The sequence below is a fragment of the Eptatretus burgeri genome, chromosome 17, assembly GCF_056783735.1.
Source record: "Eptatretus burgeri isolate ZD-2024b chromosome 17, Ebu_testis_v1, whole genome shotgun sequence".
Classification (NCBI taxonomy): Eukaryota; Metazoa; Chordata; class Myxini; order Myxiniformes; family Myxinidae; genus Eptatretus; species Eptatretus burgeri.
The window spans coordinates 5,715,465-5,732,964 of NC_140977.1; the positions used below are offsets into that span (position 1 = coordinate 5,715,465).

At 46.7% G+C, this 17,500-nt stretch overlaps 1 protein-coding gene across 2 annotated transcripts in view; it reads left to right on the forward strand.

Moving 5' to 3' along the window:
• LOC147009166 (serine/threonine-protein kinase 25-like) overlaps positions 1 to 17,500 on the forward strand; it is a 66,893-nt gene that overhangs the window by 12,528 nt on the left and 36,865 nt on the right. Inside the window, exon 1 of one of the 2 annotated variants that reach the window (XM_085862837.1) lies at positions 1,512 to 1,530. The exons of the other annotated variant lie outside the window; for it this stretch is intronic. The gene's annotated coding sequence lies outside the window, so the exon portion shown is untranslated. Of the gene's footprint in view, positions 1 to 1,511; positions 1,531 to 17,500 lie in introns of those variants that run through there. 2 annotated transcript variants of the gene reach the window in all.

Consider the following 17,500-nt stretch of genomic DNA (forward strand, 5'->3'; position numbering starts at 1 on the left):
GTCCTTTCGGAGAGACGGGGTGAGTGTGTGGGATTTGTCTGGGTTGAAAGTCATATTCCAAGTGTTCAACCAGCTTCTGATTCCATTGAGGTCTGCAAAGAAGGAAGAGGCTGTTGCATTCTTATCTGAAGAACGTGAGATGCTACGGCAGAGAGTGGAGTCGTAAGCAAAGAGATTGGCAGAAGTTTCTGGATAATCGGAAGGATTGTTGATAAAGCTGAGGAACAGGATGGGATCCAAGATGCTGCTTTGGTGTACTCTGGCCTCAACAGGGAGAGGACATGAGAGGAACCTGTCGGAGCTGCGTACTAATTACCAGAGTAGAGGAAGTCAGTCAGCCATGTGTGGAGTTGGCTTTGGATGCCATGAGTGGAGCGTTCGGAGAGTAAGGCGTGATGCCAGACTGTGTCAAAAGCATGAGATGTGCCTGGAGAAACGGCCCTGATCTCACGTCTGACATTGAGATCGTGACGGGATCTGAATCCAAACTGATGGTCTGAGATCAGGCCGTTGGAGGAAAGGAAGTTCTCTCACTCTCTCACTCTGTTGTTATTGCTGTATCTTTGGCTTTGTCTCTGCCTCATTCACAAGCTCTCTTTCTCTCTCACTTTTTTTTTTTCTGTCTCTGTCTGTCTCTGTCTCTCTCTCTCTCTGATTGTGTTTCTTGTTAAAAGTTATGGGTCTCGCCACGGGATGTGCAGGCTGTGACAACAAGTGTTGTTTTTGGTACTCCATCATTACATTTGATGCCAAGAGTTAAACCCTTATCTGCGGTACACTTTGTGCTTTATCACCATTTTATATGTCTTCGTCAAGGATTATTTGGTGACACTGAGAATGGTTATCAGCTCAATGTGTTGTACTAAATGAATCGCTCGGCGTACGCACTGACACGCCCGCTTGGTTGTTTGAGTCGTGCTGAGAAGCACCCAAGAAACATTTTGTGAGTTGATCCTCGTGAAATGCGTATTGCACGGAATGATGCCCTGCCCTTGAAGCTTATGTTTGTACCAAGCTCGAATGCACTTAATCCGATCCCAGGTCTTGTATGTTGGGCCGAAGGGGGTCCTGGTTCTGTGCCAATGAAAGAAAGGGTGAAGCCACAGTGGAACTCAACGTTGTGCCCATTTACATGTGAAATATTCACCGCAGTACATCCTATGTTGTAACCACGAAGACGGCCACTTCCTTGACTTGTGTTTGTCTTCTTTTTATTGTCCTCCCTTCAAACGAGCTCCTTGCCAGCTCTCCTTTAAGCATCATCAATATCGTTGATCCCCCCCTTTTGCGAAACATTTGTTGTTGGAGCGACATAGCGTTCGATAGCGATCGAGCATTTCTTTCCAAAGGATAACGTTGAACCCCTAAACAAGTCGGCCCATAAGGGAGTGATTACAGGAAATGGTGATGAAATGACCGCTCTGTATCCTAGTTCTGGAGAGTTGAGCCTGTGGGCCATGCTGTGAACCGAGGTCTCGCCAAGCGTGCGCTCTTCCACCTTTGGTGTCCATGTTTTGCCCGGTGCTGAAGGTATAACTGCCGTTTCGGAGATGTTTTTTTTTTTGTCTGATAAAATTGATTGCACGTAGCTCACCCCGATCCATTCGGCTTCTTATTCAAATGCGGGCATCGGGAGACTCTGGAACTGGTACACTTTTAAAGGAGACGTTCCCCTTTCCATGCCTTCACCACCATTAGCTTGTCGTCGGCTGCGTGGCATTATATCAGCGTTACGCTCACGTATCAGGATAAATGCTCGTGCAGGTTGTGGGATTGACACGTCGAAGGTCGAGGATTATCGGAATGATCACTCGATGGAAAGGGCAAAAGAGAGGTTACGTTCCTCATGAGTTTTCACAACGGCTGAACTCGCTGCACCGTCGGATTTCAGGGCACCATCGAAGCGGTTTGAGCAACTGAACCGGGGTTGCACAAAGAACCAGCCTGCATGCAATACCGGCCCTCTGACTGACTGTCCCAAATCGACCGGCCTACCGGCAGCGTCCCACATTAGAGCGTCTTTGGTCCCAAGATTGATTTTAGGATGCCTTTGGGGTCGCTGCGTATCTTCTGGAGCATGATGCAATCCCTTTTGTTTTGTTTTTCTTTCTTGCTGCTATGGGGAAGGGTGAAGGCGGGGGGTGGGGGTGGGGGGGCTCTTTCCGCTGCATCATTAAGGGAGAAGCTCGTTTAGGTTGGCTGAGACCCGCAAAGGAAACCTTTCATTTTCTTCAATTCTCAATTCCAAACAACCATGGTCTCTCGTTGAGAATTATTGTCCACAGCCGCTATTTCGAACGAGACTCGTGATTGGCACAGTCTGTGGAGTACGGAATATGGTGGTGGACTCGGCATGTCACATGGAAGTGCAGGAGGCCATCATCTCAAAATATTGGCGAGAAAGGACTTTCTGGATAACGGAAGTGGGTTCTCACCAAACGCATAGCGCTCTACTTTGTTTATTATATGTGGCATGAAAGTGATAGCTTCATCCGACAGGATGGTGCGGACATCACAAACTTTCCTTTGAGCTGTCTTGTCTGCACTTGGTTGCTGATCCAACTTCATAGGTCGGGGCGTTCCGTCACAGAGTGCGCCGTTCCGAGGATGGACGTCCTGCGTGCCGGCAGTACTTGGATGTTGAAGATCCCACGCTGTCCTTTGTGAAGAGTAGGCAAGTCATTGCCGGCACTCTGAACCAATTCCACATTCCTGCCCAAATGATTTTCATTCAAACATCAGGCCATGTCACAGCCAGTTTGACTTGGACCAAATTGCCCATGGCCGCCCATACCAGAAGGGAGGGATAATGGGTGTTTTAAAAATGTTTCGAGAAAGAGACATAATAATGTTACTTACTAATGGCTGTTTTAGTTGCATCCTTGCCTCCCCTCCCGTTCTCCCGTCCCCTCCCCTCGCCTCGCCTCGCCTCGGCTCCCTTCCGCTCCCTTCCCCTCCCCTCCCGTCCCCTCACCAATATTGAAGGTATCATCATTCCTGTGATTTGATTTGATGTCAGTTTATAATAGCTAGGTCTGTCACAAACAAGAAACTTCTCCTTCGTGCATAACATCCAGGTAACACGACTAATGTCATAACATCCAGGTAACACTATTAATGTCATAACATCCAGGTAACACTACTAAAGTCATAACATCCAGGTAACACTACTAATGTCATAACATCCAGGTAACACTACTAATGTCATAACATCCAGGTAACACTACTAATGTCATAACATCCAGGTAACACTACTAATGTCATAACATCCAGGTAACACTACTAATGTCATAACATCCAGGTAACACTATTAATGTCATAACATCCAGGTAACACTACTAAAGTCATAACATCCAGGTAACACTACTAATGTCATAACATCCAGGTAACACTACTAATGTCATAACATCCAGGTAACACTACTAATGTCATAACATCCAGGTAACACTACTAATGTCATAACATCCAGGTAACACTACTAATGTCATAACATCCAGTAACACTACTAATGTCATAACATCCAGGTAACACTACTAATGTCATAACATCCAGGTAACACTACTAATGTCATAACATCCAGGTAACACTACTAATGTCATAACATCCAGGTAACACTACTATTGTCATTACATCCAGGTAACACTACTAATGTCATAACATCCAGGTAACACTACTAATGTCATAACATCCAGGTAACACTATTAATGTCATGACATCCAGGTAACACTACTAATGTCATAACATCCAGGTAACACTCCTAATGTCATAACATCCAGGTAACACTACTAATGTCATAACATCCAGGTAACACTACTAATGTCATTACATCCAGCTTACACTACTAATGTTGAGACATCCAGGTAACAGGACTAATGTTGTAACATGCAGGTAACAGTGCTAATGTTATAGAATATATTTGAGTCGAATAGAATTTAGTTTATTGTTGCGTGCATGATAACGTACAATATCATTTGAAGCGGAATTCACAGGAAACATCACTATGTTTCTGTCCCAAGTTCATGTTTACAATATTTTTCCATGATTAGTAATGTTGGAATGCCACTCTACTATTTGCTACCACCAAGGTCAAGCTGTGGCTTCACTCCCACACCATGTTATCAACAAATGAAAATACTTCAAAAATACACCACACTGCACACCACGCCACACACCACGCCACACACCACGCCACACGCCACGCCACACGCCACGCCACGCCACACGCCACGCCACACGCCACACGCCACGCCACACACGCGATATGAGATCACGCCACGCCACACGCCACCGCACGCCACGCGATACGCCACGCCACGCCACACACGCCACGCCACACGCACACCGCGCCACGCCACGCCACACGCCACGCCACATGATATGACACGCCACGCCACACGCCACGCCACGTCACGACGCCACGCCACGAGATATGATATGAGATATGCAGATATGATATGACGATCACGCCACGCCACGCGCCACGCCACACCCCACGCCACACGCCACGCCACACGCCACGCCACACGCCACGCCACACGCCACGCCACACGCCACGCGCCACGCCACACGCCACGCACCACGCCACACGCCACGCACCACTCCACACTCCACACTCCACACGCCACACGCCACACGCCACACGCCACACGCCACGTCGCCACACGCACCATCCACACGCCACACGCCACGCCTCACGCCACGCCACACGCCACGCCACGCACCACGTCCACGCCACGCCACACACGCCACGCCACGCCACGTCACGCCACGCCACGCACCACGCCACGCCACGCACCACGTCACGCCACGCCACACACACCACGCCACGCCACGCACCACACCACGCCACGCCACGCACCACTCCACGCCACGCACCACTCCACGCCACGCCACGCCACGCCACGCCACACACGCCACGCCACGCACCACTCCACGCCACGCCACACACGCCACGCCACGCACCACTCCACGCCACGCCACACACACCACGCCACGCACCACTCCACGTCACGCCACACACGCCACGCCACGCACCACTCCACGCCACGCCACGCACCACTCCACGCCACGCCACACACACCACGCCACGCCACGCACCACTCCACGCCACGCCACACACACCACGCCACACACGCCACGCCACACACACCACGCCACACACACCATGCCACACCACACTATACTCGACTACACTACACTGTAAGCACAATCGGTGTATCCTCAGAGTGAACTGATGACCTTGTCACACCACAAACCAAACTGCCTTCAACATCACCATCAGCTGGACCCCAACCCTCCCCTCGCCCACTGCCACCTTCCTTCATCGTGGGCCTCGTATCACAATGACATTCACCATGGCAAAGGGAAGTTACTCTGTGCTGCTAGAAGGCGATAAATATATCAGACAAGGCTGTTCATTTGTTCTGAGAGCTCGTGTTGATCACTCTTTCCCCTCTGTTGCCTTAAATGGCACCCCTAACCTCATCACTCCTCGCTCATCCACGGTCCAGGTGCATATAAACTGTTTCTCCTCACCCCCTCGACGACTTGTTTATGATTTCTGAAACACGAGTACACCCACTCCCTCCAGGAGCGGCAGCAAGGGTCATGTTATCCTCTCTGGGCTATATAGATTACAGTAGATCTGGCCTCATACAATGCTTCAAGAATGCTGGGTCTCCTCCCTTTGAGTTTGATGTTAAACAGCAGGATCGATTGTTTTAGAAAGGTAATCATACGTGTTTGTGCTTTGTAATGTTTTTTTTATAAACCTATGATAGGGGTATCATAGGTAAACCTATGTACGTGTGCGCACGCACACGCACACGCACACGCACACGCACACGCACACGCACACACACACACACACACACACACACACACACACACACACACACTGTATATATAAATCGAAACATGTGGAGTGTGACGAGCACTCCCCCAATCTCCATTGGACAAAGTCCTACACCAAAGCGTCACCTACAACTCAGAGGCCTCGGCCTGGTGACTGTCAAACAGACAAAGATGACATGGTCAACATCAGTTAAACTTCAAACGGAGCTCTCCCCCAGTGGAGGACGATGTCCAATGGAGATCGAGGGAGTGCTCGTCACACTCCACATGTTTCGATTTTCCTGCCGATCACATCACGTGCCTTCCGGTTGAATGGTTTGCATTTGCGGGAGCAATCGTCTAGGTGGCAAACGGACGGTTGCTCTTTGCGGATTATGCGGTTTTACTGTGTGAGACACAATCCGCGGAGATGTTCACCATACACAGTCAGGAGGTGCAACGTGTGTGTGTGTGTGTGTGTGTGTGTGTGTGTGTGTGTGTGTGTGTGTGTGTGTGTGTGTGTGTGTGTGTGTGTGTGTGTGTGTGTGTGTGTGTGTGTGTGTGTGTGTTCAACAAAAAAAGAAATAAGCACGCTGTGGATGCCACGACGATGATGTCATGTGCATAAGTTACACCAAACACACCACCTCCAAACTCGTAGGCATCTGTATTGTCCTCAAGCCTTTGCAGACTGAGATTAAAGCCTATGGTCATGAGTAGATGAAAGCAGAGATGTCAAGGCTCGTATAAGAGCTAACACACAGAACGTATAACCAGGGGAACGGGAGAGGGAAGCACAAAACAGTGTGTGACAAGGACAAAATGATTCGATTTTGGTGAACATCCGGATCCGGATATGATAATTTTTTTCAGTGATTCTTCATCATTGAATGATGGGGCTAAAAACGTTATATACTCGACGTGGCTGAAAGTATGCGGACACCCCTTCTAATTGGTGGATTTGGCTATTTCAGCTACACCCATTGCTGACAGGTGTATAAAATCAAGCACACAGCCATGCAATCTCCATAGACAAACATTGTCAGTCGAATGTGCCGTACCGAAGAGCTCAGTGACTTTCAACGTGGCACCGTCATAGGATGCCACCTTTCCAACAAGTCAGTTCATCAAATTTCTGCCCTGCTAGAGCTGCCCCGGTCAACTTCCAAACTGACTCAGGAAGTAACGTCGGCACAACCACTGTTCGTCGAGCGCTTCAGGAAATGGGTTCCCATGGCCGAGAAGCCGCACACAAGCCTAAGATCACCATGGGCAGTGCCAAGCGTCGGCTGGAGTGGTGTAAAGCTCACCGCCATGGGACTCTGAAGCAGTGGAAACGCGTTATCTGTAGTGATGAATCACGCTTCACCATCTGGCAGTCCGATGGATGAATCTGGGTTTGGCGGATACCAGGAGAACGCTTCCTGCCCGAATGCATAGTACCAACTGTAAAGTTTGGCGGAGTAGGAATAATGGTCTGGGGCTGTTTTTCATGGTTCGTGCTCGGCCTCTTGGTTCCAGTGAAGGGAAATCTTAACACCACAGCATACACTGACATTTGAGACGATTCTGTGCTTCCATCTTTGTGGCAAAAGTTTGTGGAAGGCCCTTTCCTGTTTCAGCATGACAATGCCCCCGTGCACAAAGCGAGGCCCATCCAGAAATGGTTTGTCGAGATCGGTGTGGAAGAACTTGACTGGCCTGCACTGAGCCCTGACCTCAACCCCATCGAATACCTTTGGGATGAATTGGAACGCCGACTGCGAGCCAGACCGAATCGCCCAACATCATTGCCCGACCTCACTAATGCTCTTGTGGCTGAATGGAAGCAAATCCCCGCAGCAATGTTCCAACATCTCGTGGAAAGCCTTCCCAGAAGAGTGGAGCCTGTTATAGCAGCAAAGCGGGGACCAACTCCATCTGAATGCCCATGATTTTGGAATGAGATGTTGGACGAGCAGGTGTCCACATACTTTTCGCCATGTGGTGTACATAACAACATGATCTCTCAAAAAGTTATGGAATTCGATTTTTGTGAAGATCTGGATCTGAAGAGGAGAATTTCTGAAGCTTTCAAGGGATTCTTCACCATTGAGACGTGGGGCCAAAAACGATATTTAGCATGATGTCTCAAAAAGTTGTGGACGGATTCCGACAAAACTACATGGATGAGTTGGTTAGGCGACAAGAACAAGCCAATTCGATTTTGAAGACCGGTTCCAGATCCGGCTTGTCAGTGGGATACAAAGCTTAAACTGTTCAGTCTGGTGGGGATGTGCATGCCACCAAGTGCCATTCTAGTTGGTGATGGAACACACCCCTGGTTTGCTCCAAATTTCTTTCAGTAGCTACTGTTTAATCAACTAACAGTAGCGACTGATTGAAAAGGTAATCGCAAATCATACGTTGGAAGATATTGACAATAATATGATTTTTACTTCCAGGAGGACGAAACACCACGCTGAGATATTTATATACACCTTAACACAGAGTTTATCCAAGGTGGAAATCTCCCTTGGGGAGGAGACCAAGTTAAGTCGCCACAGCCTCCGTCATATGACCCTTAGCCCTCTTGGCAATTTTGGTTGAAATTCGATAAATTACCAAATGTATCATGGTTTGACAGACAGACAGACACCAAATTGTAGATTTTAATATGATTATTAGGTTAAGGTGTGCTCGACAGGATCACGTTATCACTGTCTGAAGTATTACGTCAGACTGAGTACTGGGGGGGGGGGTGATGTGACTGAGGGTGGAGTTGTGAGCGAGGGTGCTGAGGTGGTTTGTTTCCGAGAGTGCTGGGGGCGGACGGTGTTGTGACTGAGGGCACTGGTGGTGGTGGGGGGGGTGGTGACCTAGAGTGATTGGGGAGAGGTGTGTGGTGTGACCCAGGGTGCTGGGGTGGGGTGGGGTGGCATGACTGGGGTTGTGGTGGTGTGACCATGAGGTTGGGTGTGTTCTTCTGCCGGTGTGAAATCTTTACCAAGAGAGAGAAAAAAGAACTCTCTGTGGTTGTTGAGAGCTTTTAGCGGAAAAGGACACAGGATGGAAAATGTTAGTATCGAGACGGTTATCTGTGCCATGATCTGGCAGTGTTGCCTTTTCATGCTGCAGGGCGTTTCCCGGCTTGTGGTCCTCAAGCCAGGGGCCAAGTCTCATGTGAAGCAGCCTGTTGAAAGCTCTTTGGGTGTGGTACGAGGTGTTTTTTCCAGATCCCCATAGACTGGAACCCCCTGTGTGGAGAAGCAGCCCTTTAAAATTATTTATTATTGAACCCACACCCTCCTGCGCGTGCGGTCAGCCAAGCGCTTTCGCTTCGTCCACAACAGGAGTATTTTCTTCCCACCTCACGACTGCACTCCTATTTTTACTCCTGTTTCCGTGCACCAAGTGCGTCCATCCACCTGTCGAATATTTCTCCAGCAGATTATCATCATTGCAAGCTTTCCAGACTATCGGAGCAACCGTCCTGGAACTATCCCGTATCGTCCCCGCTCGTTTGTGTGTGGCCTTGTCTCGTTACGAATATGGCCTCTTGTGCCATAAACCAGCGATTGCTTTCCAACCGTTGATTTGTTTGGCCTGTGCCCATTTGGGGTCGTGATGAATAATACCGCATGTCGCTGGCACGAGTCCTCGGTTTTCATTTCTATTGATTTTGAGAAAGTATAACTTTTTATTCCTTTCTTCTGGTTTAATTGCTGTTTTTTGTAATACCGTCAATTGTCATGTGTTCTTTGGCTTTGTTATTTGGGTTTTGGGAGAGGGTATGGGTGAGGTACATTTAAAATATCAGGGCTGGGGTGGGGGGGAGGGGGGAGCAGCACATTCTGATCACTTCATTGATCCAAGTTTCATTCATGTCCACTTATTACGTAGTCAGTAGCATGCTCAAGGTCACTGTGGCTTAGTTTTTGAAGTGTTTCACCATCATTTTGTCTGCAGTGGTCTGATTCGAAGAACCGTGCGAAACATAAGCAACAGGTGGTGGCCGTTGTGGAATTTGACATGTTTACAAGAGACTTGTGTCTCTTCCAAGAATATCGCATCGTTTCAAGATGCGATGCACTCGTTAATCTTTATTAGCTCCACCACGGAAGGTGGACGATGGACGATGTTTTCACCCTGGTCTGTCTGTCTGTGTCCGTCTGTCTGTCTGTCTGTCTGTCTGTCTGTCTGTCTGTCTGTCTGTCTGTCTCTGTGAGCAGGATATCTCAAAATGTTGTGGACGGATTCAGATAAAACTTGGTGGACATGTTGAGTGTGTGACAAGGATGAATTGATTAGATTTTGACGAGGAGGAAAATCTGGATCTGGAAAAGGATACTGGAATTTAAAAAAAGTGATTATTCACCGTTGAGAGGCCAGGGCCAAAAACGATATGCAGTAATCTATCTATCTATCTATCTATCTATCTATCTATCTATCTATCTATCTATCTATCTATCTATACACAGGGTGGGGCATTTATATCTGACGGTTTTATTATCCTTATAACTTTTATGTTTCTAAACCAAATAAAATAAAATTTCTACACAACATGGGCACATGCTTGAAGTTTTTAAAATCAATTTTGATTCTTTATTTCTTAAAAATTACACCAGACAAATGGGCCCCTTTCGAATTCGTGCATTCACGACAGCGGATCATCATATAGTTCATTACCGCAAGCAATGTCTCTTGATCAATCGAGCGGATGGTTGCAGTGATGTTTGCCTTCAATTCATCGATCGATGTTGGATGTTGCTTATAAACTTTGCTCTTCAGAAATCCCTGGAGGAAGAAATCTGGTGGAGTTAAATCTGCCAAATCAAAGTGTGACTCATCTGTCATGATGACCTTGTTTGTGAAATTGGCATGCTCATTTCATTTTAAAATGAAATGAAATTTTAAAAAAATGCTCATTGCATTTAAAGTGCTCAATCATTAAAGAAAAAAATTTCAAGTATGACCTGTAAAACAAAGAAAACAATAATTAGTTATGCCAACATTGCTTCTGGCGAGAAAGATTGCAAATGTGTCAAATATAAATGCCCCACCCTGCATATATATATATATATATATATATATATATATATATATATATATATATATATATATATATATATATATATATATATATATATATATATATATATATATATATATATATCGTACAATATCTCAAAAAATTGGCGACGCCATCAGGTTATGATCAGAACTTGGTGTACGAGTTGGGTCGGTGACAAGAATAAGCCGATTCGATTCTGGTTCAGGTCCGGATGCAGATCCGGCCTCTCAGTAGGATACAAAACATCAACTGTTCAGCCTGGTGGAGGTATGCGCTCGACCGAGTGCCGTTCCAGTCTTATTCCTCCAGTGATCTTGTCTTTACGAAGGAGTTTTTCCACCTCTGTCGATCAAGTCGCCAGAGGCACGATGTTTTCATGTTGTCCATCCGGCTGTCCGTCCCTGCGTCCGTGATTCCCTCTTAAATCCATTTTCTCCGCAGCCGCTTGTCCAATTGACATGAAATTTCCAACATAGGTTCCACTATTCACTTACAATGTTTTCATGATAATTATGACGTCATGGGTCATGTGGTGTGGCAGCCATGTTGGGGAAAAAAGCAAAAACTTTGGACCTCTGTATCTCCGAAATCTCTGTATCTGGGGAAAAAATGAAAACTTGGCAAATGTGAAGTACTCCCTATGGGGAACAAGTGTTGTTAACTATGACGTCATCGTTGAAGTGGTATCCCAGCCAAAATTTGACATGTAGAACGCTTTATCCGATCAGTATGAAATTTTTTTAGCTCATTTCCGGATAAATTGGTCGACGGAAAATAATTGATGACGTCATCGGTCACGAGGATCAGTCGCCATATGAAACAAAACAAAAAAACAATTTTAACCTTAAAAATCTCTGAAATGGCTGAACAGATCGAGGTGAAACGTTACAGGTTTGACCATGAGGAACAAAAGGTTCTCCAACTATGATGTCATAGGTCACATGGTTTGGCAGCCATATTGGATTTACCCTCCAACCATGAATAACCTTCTCCAGAACAGCTTGACAGACCGAGGGGAAACTTCACACACTTGTTCTCCAAGCTTTGGGGATACCAGGGTGTTCACAAATAACACTGAACAACAAAAAATTTTTACTGGAGATGTGTAAAGTGATTTAGACTAATTTGGGTACGCTGATTTCAAAAATCATAACCGTTTTGCTGTATCACGTCAGGATTTTCAGTAACAGAAATATTCCCATTGCCTAGAAGTCAGGATTTCAATGAAATTTACAAAAATTCATTTATTCATTTATTTCATCATGAATGCTTCAAAATCATAGAAATTACAGAAAAACTCCACTAGAATGTAATTAAAAATGCTTTAGGCATTTGGCTTTGCGTTTGTGCTGCTCTGTGTCAGTTTCACGATGCAGGAACCAGCAGAAATCGCCCATCATGTTCGGGTTGTGCCGCCCTTGGTAACGCGTCTCCATGAGTGAAATCTCTTGGTGGAATCGCTCGCCCTGCTCGTCCGAGACTGCTCCCAAGTTGTCAGGGAAGAAGTTCAGGTGCTGGTGTAGGAAATGGATTTTCAGGGACATCCTGGAGCCAAGTTTCCTGAAGGACTCCAGCAGCTGCTGCACTATTTCTTCATAGTTGTCCGCGCGCTCGTTCCCCAAGAAGTTGTCCGTCACAGCTTTGAAGCTCCTCACGCTGCCAGCTCTTTGGGGTTTAGAGTTGTCGGAAAAGTTTCGTCCTTCATAATCTGTCGGATTTGCGGTCCAACAAAGACACCAGCCTTGATCTTGGCCTCCGACAAGGTGTTGCCAAACTTTTCCTTGAGGAAAAAACCCACGCCCATTCAGATCCATTGCCCGTACAAAACTTTTCATCAAGCCGAGCTTTATGTGGAGTGGTGGAAGGAAAACCTTGGCTGGGTCGACAAAGGCCGACATGCTTCACGTTGTGTCGACCAGGTACATGCTCTTTTCGCTCTTCCCAATCTTTCTTCGTCCAGTGATTCTTGTCGTCTCTGCTATCCCAGAGACAAAGGAAGCACATGTATTTCGTGTAGCCTGACTGCAGCCCGAACAACAGCGCCACCACTTTCAAGTCTCCGCAGATGTGCCAGTTGAAGTCATTGTACTTGATGGAATCAAGCAGCTGCCGCATAGTCTCATAGGTCTCTGTCATGCCGAACGCGTGAGCCAGTGGGACTGATGGTTTCTCGTTGCCATTGTGGAGCAAAACAGCCTTCAAGCTGTTCTTCCCCAGTCGATGAAGAGGCGCCAGTCTGCAGGATCGTGATCACACCCAAGTTCTTTCAACAGACCGTTGATGTCACTGCAGAATGTCATCGTGTCTTCCATCTCAAAGAACTCAGCCATGTCTCTGTGACGTGCTCTGAACAAGGATATCTTGGTGTTAGGTTCAAGTAGATTCCACTGCTGCAGCCTTGATCCAAGCAGCTCTGCCTTCGCCTTTGACAGCGAGAGATCTCTTACAAGATCATTTAAGTCTCCCTGGTTCAGAAGGTGTGATTCTTGAGTGTCGGGTTCAAAGGTTCATCATCACCATCCTCTTCACCACTGCTTACAGCTATGTTCTGATCAGCTGGAGGTGTTGGAACAGAGGTTCTCGTCATCATGAGGCACAGGTTTACTGAGCAGAGACGCAGTCAGCGTACTTGATGTGACCTTTATTCTTCTTGTTGAAGCCGGGGATGCTTGTACAGCAGAAATAACAATCATCATGATGATTCTGCGGCTCACGCCATATCATGGGCACCGCAAATGGCATGCTCGCGCGCTTGCCCACCAACCACTGAGTCAAGGTTGTGTGACAACTTGTGCAGCAGATGTGTGGTGCCCAGCTCTGTTCTTGATCCCCCACCTGACACCCGAAGTAGTGAAAGTAGGCGGCCTTCATTTTCACTGCTGTAGATATACTTCGCTGTTGATCTTTTTTGGTATACCGACCACAGACATAACAGAAGTTGTCAGGATGATTGGTACAGGAACGCCTACTCATCTTTATCTGAAAGAAAGAAATATAACACAAGTTAACAACAATTGTACGAAATAGACATGTTAAAGACATATGTAAATTTCATTGAAATCCTGACTTCTAGGCAATGGGAATATTTCTGTTCCTGAAAATCCTGACGTGATACAGCAAAACGGTTATGATTTTTGAAATCAGCGTACCCAAATTAGTCTTAATCACTTTACACATCTCCAGTAAAAAAAAAAAATTGAAATTTGTTGTTCAGTGTAATTATTAATGTCACATGGTCTGGCAGCCATGTTGGATTGAAGGAAAATCTTAAAAAAATTATTTCTCTTAAACCGCTTCATCAGTGGACGTGAAACTTCACAGTTATTATCTAGTAATTATGGGGGATGTAGGTTTTAAATTTCAACCTGATTGAACGTATGGTCTGGCAGCCAGAGTTATTAAATTCTTTGAATCTGGGGTTCTTTTTTTTTTTTTAATTTTTTTTTTTTTTTTAATGCCTTCGCTGACGAAGTCACCGGAGACACTATGTTTTCAGGTTGTCCGTCTGGTTGTTCGTCCGGCTGTCCGTTCGTCCGTGATAGGTTTTCATTTCCGCGATAACTTAAGAACGGCTGAAGGGGATCCAAGTCAAACTTGGTACAAGTATGTATAATGGTGTATACATATACTGATTAGATTATGAGGTCGAAGGTCATGTCAGGTAAAAATGTGATATTTGAGAACACCTGAAGGGATTTAAATCAAACTTGGTACAAGAATGTGTAATGATGTAATAAATTGTGCGGAGGCATGGTCCGTCAACATTTGAAGAGTGTCGTTCCAGTTAAATTTATTACATGTACAATGAGGACTGTAGACATTGGCGTAGTTCGAAGGGAATTATAACGACATTGATAACTGACAAAAGGAACATTGGAAACGGGATTTGGTCCTGGCCTTGTGCGCCGAGTGCTCAGAGGGGACCGACAAGCAGACCGTTGTAGTTGACATTATTCTGGCCTCTTTATTTGGCTTTCCCATCTGAAAATTGAACTCGCCACCCGGCAGTTCTCATCTATCCAGGTTCTGACCTGTCGTGCGTACGTTTTCAAGTCGAACCCCTCTCATCATTGAAATGTCGACTGTATGCCTCCATTACACAATTTCCACTGCCAAGGTTTCTGCTTTCCTGTTGCGTGTACGAGAAAGTTTCTGTCTTCCCCTCCACATGACGGGAAGTGTGGTTCTTCCCAGTATTAACCGATGGCTTTAGCACACGAGAAAGTGCCAACGCTCTTGCTCACGAGCGTGTAAATGTCCGTCACTTTGGCCACAAGCGCTCCGCCAGGACACGTCCATCGTACCGAAATATCCATCACACCGGAGACCCGAAACGTCGTGATGGCTCCGGCGTGGGAGTGAGCTCGAGAAGGATATTTAAATTTTTTTTTTTCCTTTCTATCCGTGAGGGACAAGGGCGTGCTGCGTTTGTAAGGGCACAGGCACCCGCTGTGCTGTGCACTGAGGGCGTTGCGTCTGTAATGAAACGCCGCGTTTGCCACCATTGTTGATGCACCCATTTGTGTGTAATTTCATCCCTGTGCGATGCATGAAGGCACACGTATTGCCAGAGACGGTCACACCGTGCTTTCATTGAGGGTTTTTCCGATTCCTGTAAATAATCATTTGCCCCTTGCGTCGAGGGCTCGTCTCGATGAATGTGTTCTGGCGCCGCCGCCCCCGATGCAGGGAAGCAAATTTTGCGAAAATGTATTTCCGGTACATTTTGTCCGATGAACCATACGGTCCAACACTCTCCTCGGATCGCCTGCGCACCTTTGTCATTCATATCAATGGCCACAACAGACAAAGCTGGAGACAAGAATGTGACCATGGTGCCACGTCAAGACGTCTATTTGAAGATGATGACAATTGCACAAAAGTGTCGGGTTTGAAAGTAAATGAAAACTGCCTTCTCGTCGATGACTTACCTTTGTATCCATTAGCATTGTGTTAACAGAGTACATAAAGGATGATTGTTTGACAATCACGAATGCCCCCCCCTCCCTCCACTCCCTCTCCTCACACACACCCCATAACGTTCATGCTGCAGCCAACTCTGTTCCTTTTACCCTTGAAACAACGTCGATTACATGTATGAGCAAAGTAATACCAGGCCTTGGGTACTCCTGAACACGCAGGCCTTCGTCCCTTCGGTGTAGCTGTCACGACCGATTATACAGTTAAAGCCGTGGTTATGATCATTGGCATCTAATCTGTAATAAAATATCGTTGGTTTGATCTGCTTGGTGTTCCCAACTGAACCGATTGCCCAATATCCTCGCAACCCGGATTCAGATCCTTTATCAGATATTTTCTGATATCTCTGTGCTGACCACCAATGTCCTCGTACTTCATGCATCTTCTTTCTGCTGTCTGTTGATCAACAGAGTTGTACATACTGAAAACTACCTGTGAATTGGTGAAGAAGGTGTACGTGTTCATTATCCAGTGGAGGTAGTGAAGCGACTGGATGAACGAGCGAAGTAGTTTTGGGGTGTGGGGCGGGGGGGGGGCTATGGGTGGATTTCAGGAGAGTATGGCAGGGGTTGTCCCATTATGATTGGTTGTTGCATGGTAAAATGAACAAAAAAAATGAAAACAGAAATCAACCTTTCACCCTGAAGTGTCGGATTTTCTTTTTGGATGCAGTGTTGAGGCCTTTGGAGCAGCTGGAACACAGGATGAACCAGGACAAAACCAGAACGAATTGAACAGGAGGAAGAGGGGCATTGAGGATAACTTGAGATGGTGATGAACAGCTGTCTTGAAGCCTGGGATGGAAGAATGAGATTGCCGAGGATATGGAAGTTGATTCCACAGGTGTAAAAAGAGGAATGGATGAGTAAAGTTGAGCAGTGATTTTGGATTTTAGGAGTTTCATCAGAAAGAGGTTGCTGGTGGACCATGTGTGCCCTGCAGAGACCTGGGGGGAGGGGGGAGAGGCAAAGCACGTAAGGAGTAAGCGGGTGTGTGTTCGAGCAAATAGGAGGTGGAAGAAGTCCGAGAGACCACCGACCTGTCAGTGATGTGAAAGCGATAGGTCCATCGACTCAGCTTCATCGCGGAAGATTCCAAAGATCTCGAAGGCCTTGATTTCCACGGCGTCAAGCTGAGAAAGGTGTGAGGCAGGGGTGGCAGCCCACGTGAGAGAGTAGTACTCCATCAAACTGTAGATGAAGGCCTTGCAGGTAGATAAACGTTCAGGTATACCAAGGAAGGACCATGCACGATGGAGGATGGCCAATCGTTGACTGGTTTTGGAGGCCAATTTGAATGTCGTTTTCTCATGGAAGATCATGGCTCTTTAGTGAAGCCCAAATGTTTGAGTGACCGAACTTCTTCAAGAAAATTGTTGAGAAAGGAGATGGGACGATTCACCAGACGGTTCTCTCAGGTTTTTGGGATAGCCTAGACGAGAGGTACGCGGCTATGAGCACAAGCATTTGAGCTCGGTTTTAATCCCGACTTGGTAATAAACTATCACTCTGGTGTTCTGCATGCAGAGCTGGGACAACAATGTGTGCACCCTCCATCGGATGGACGTTCGGCCGGCGGACTTGTCTGCTAATATTCATTGGTGGATGTTTAAAATCTCAGGGTGACTTTCGCGAA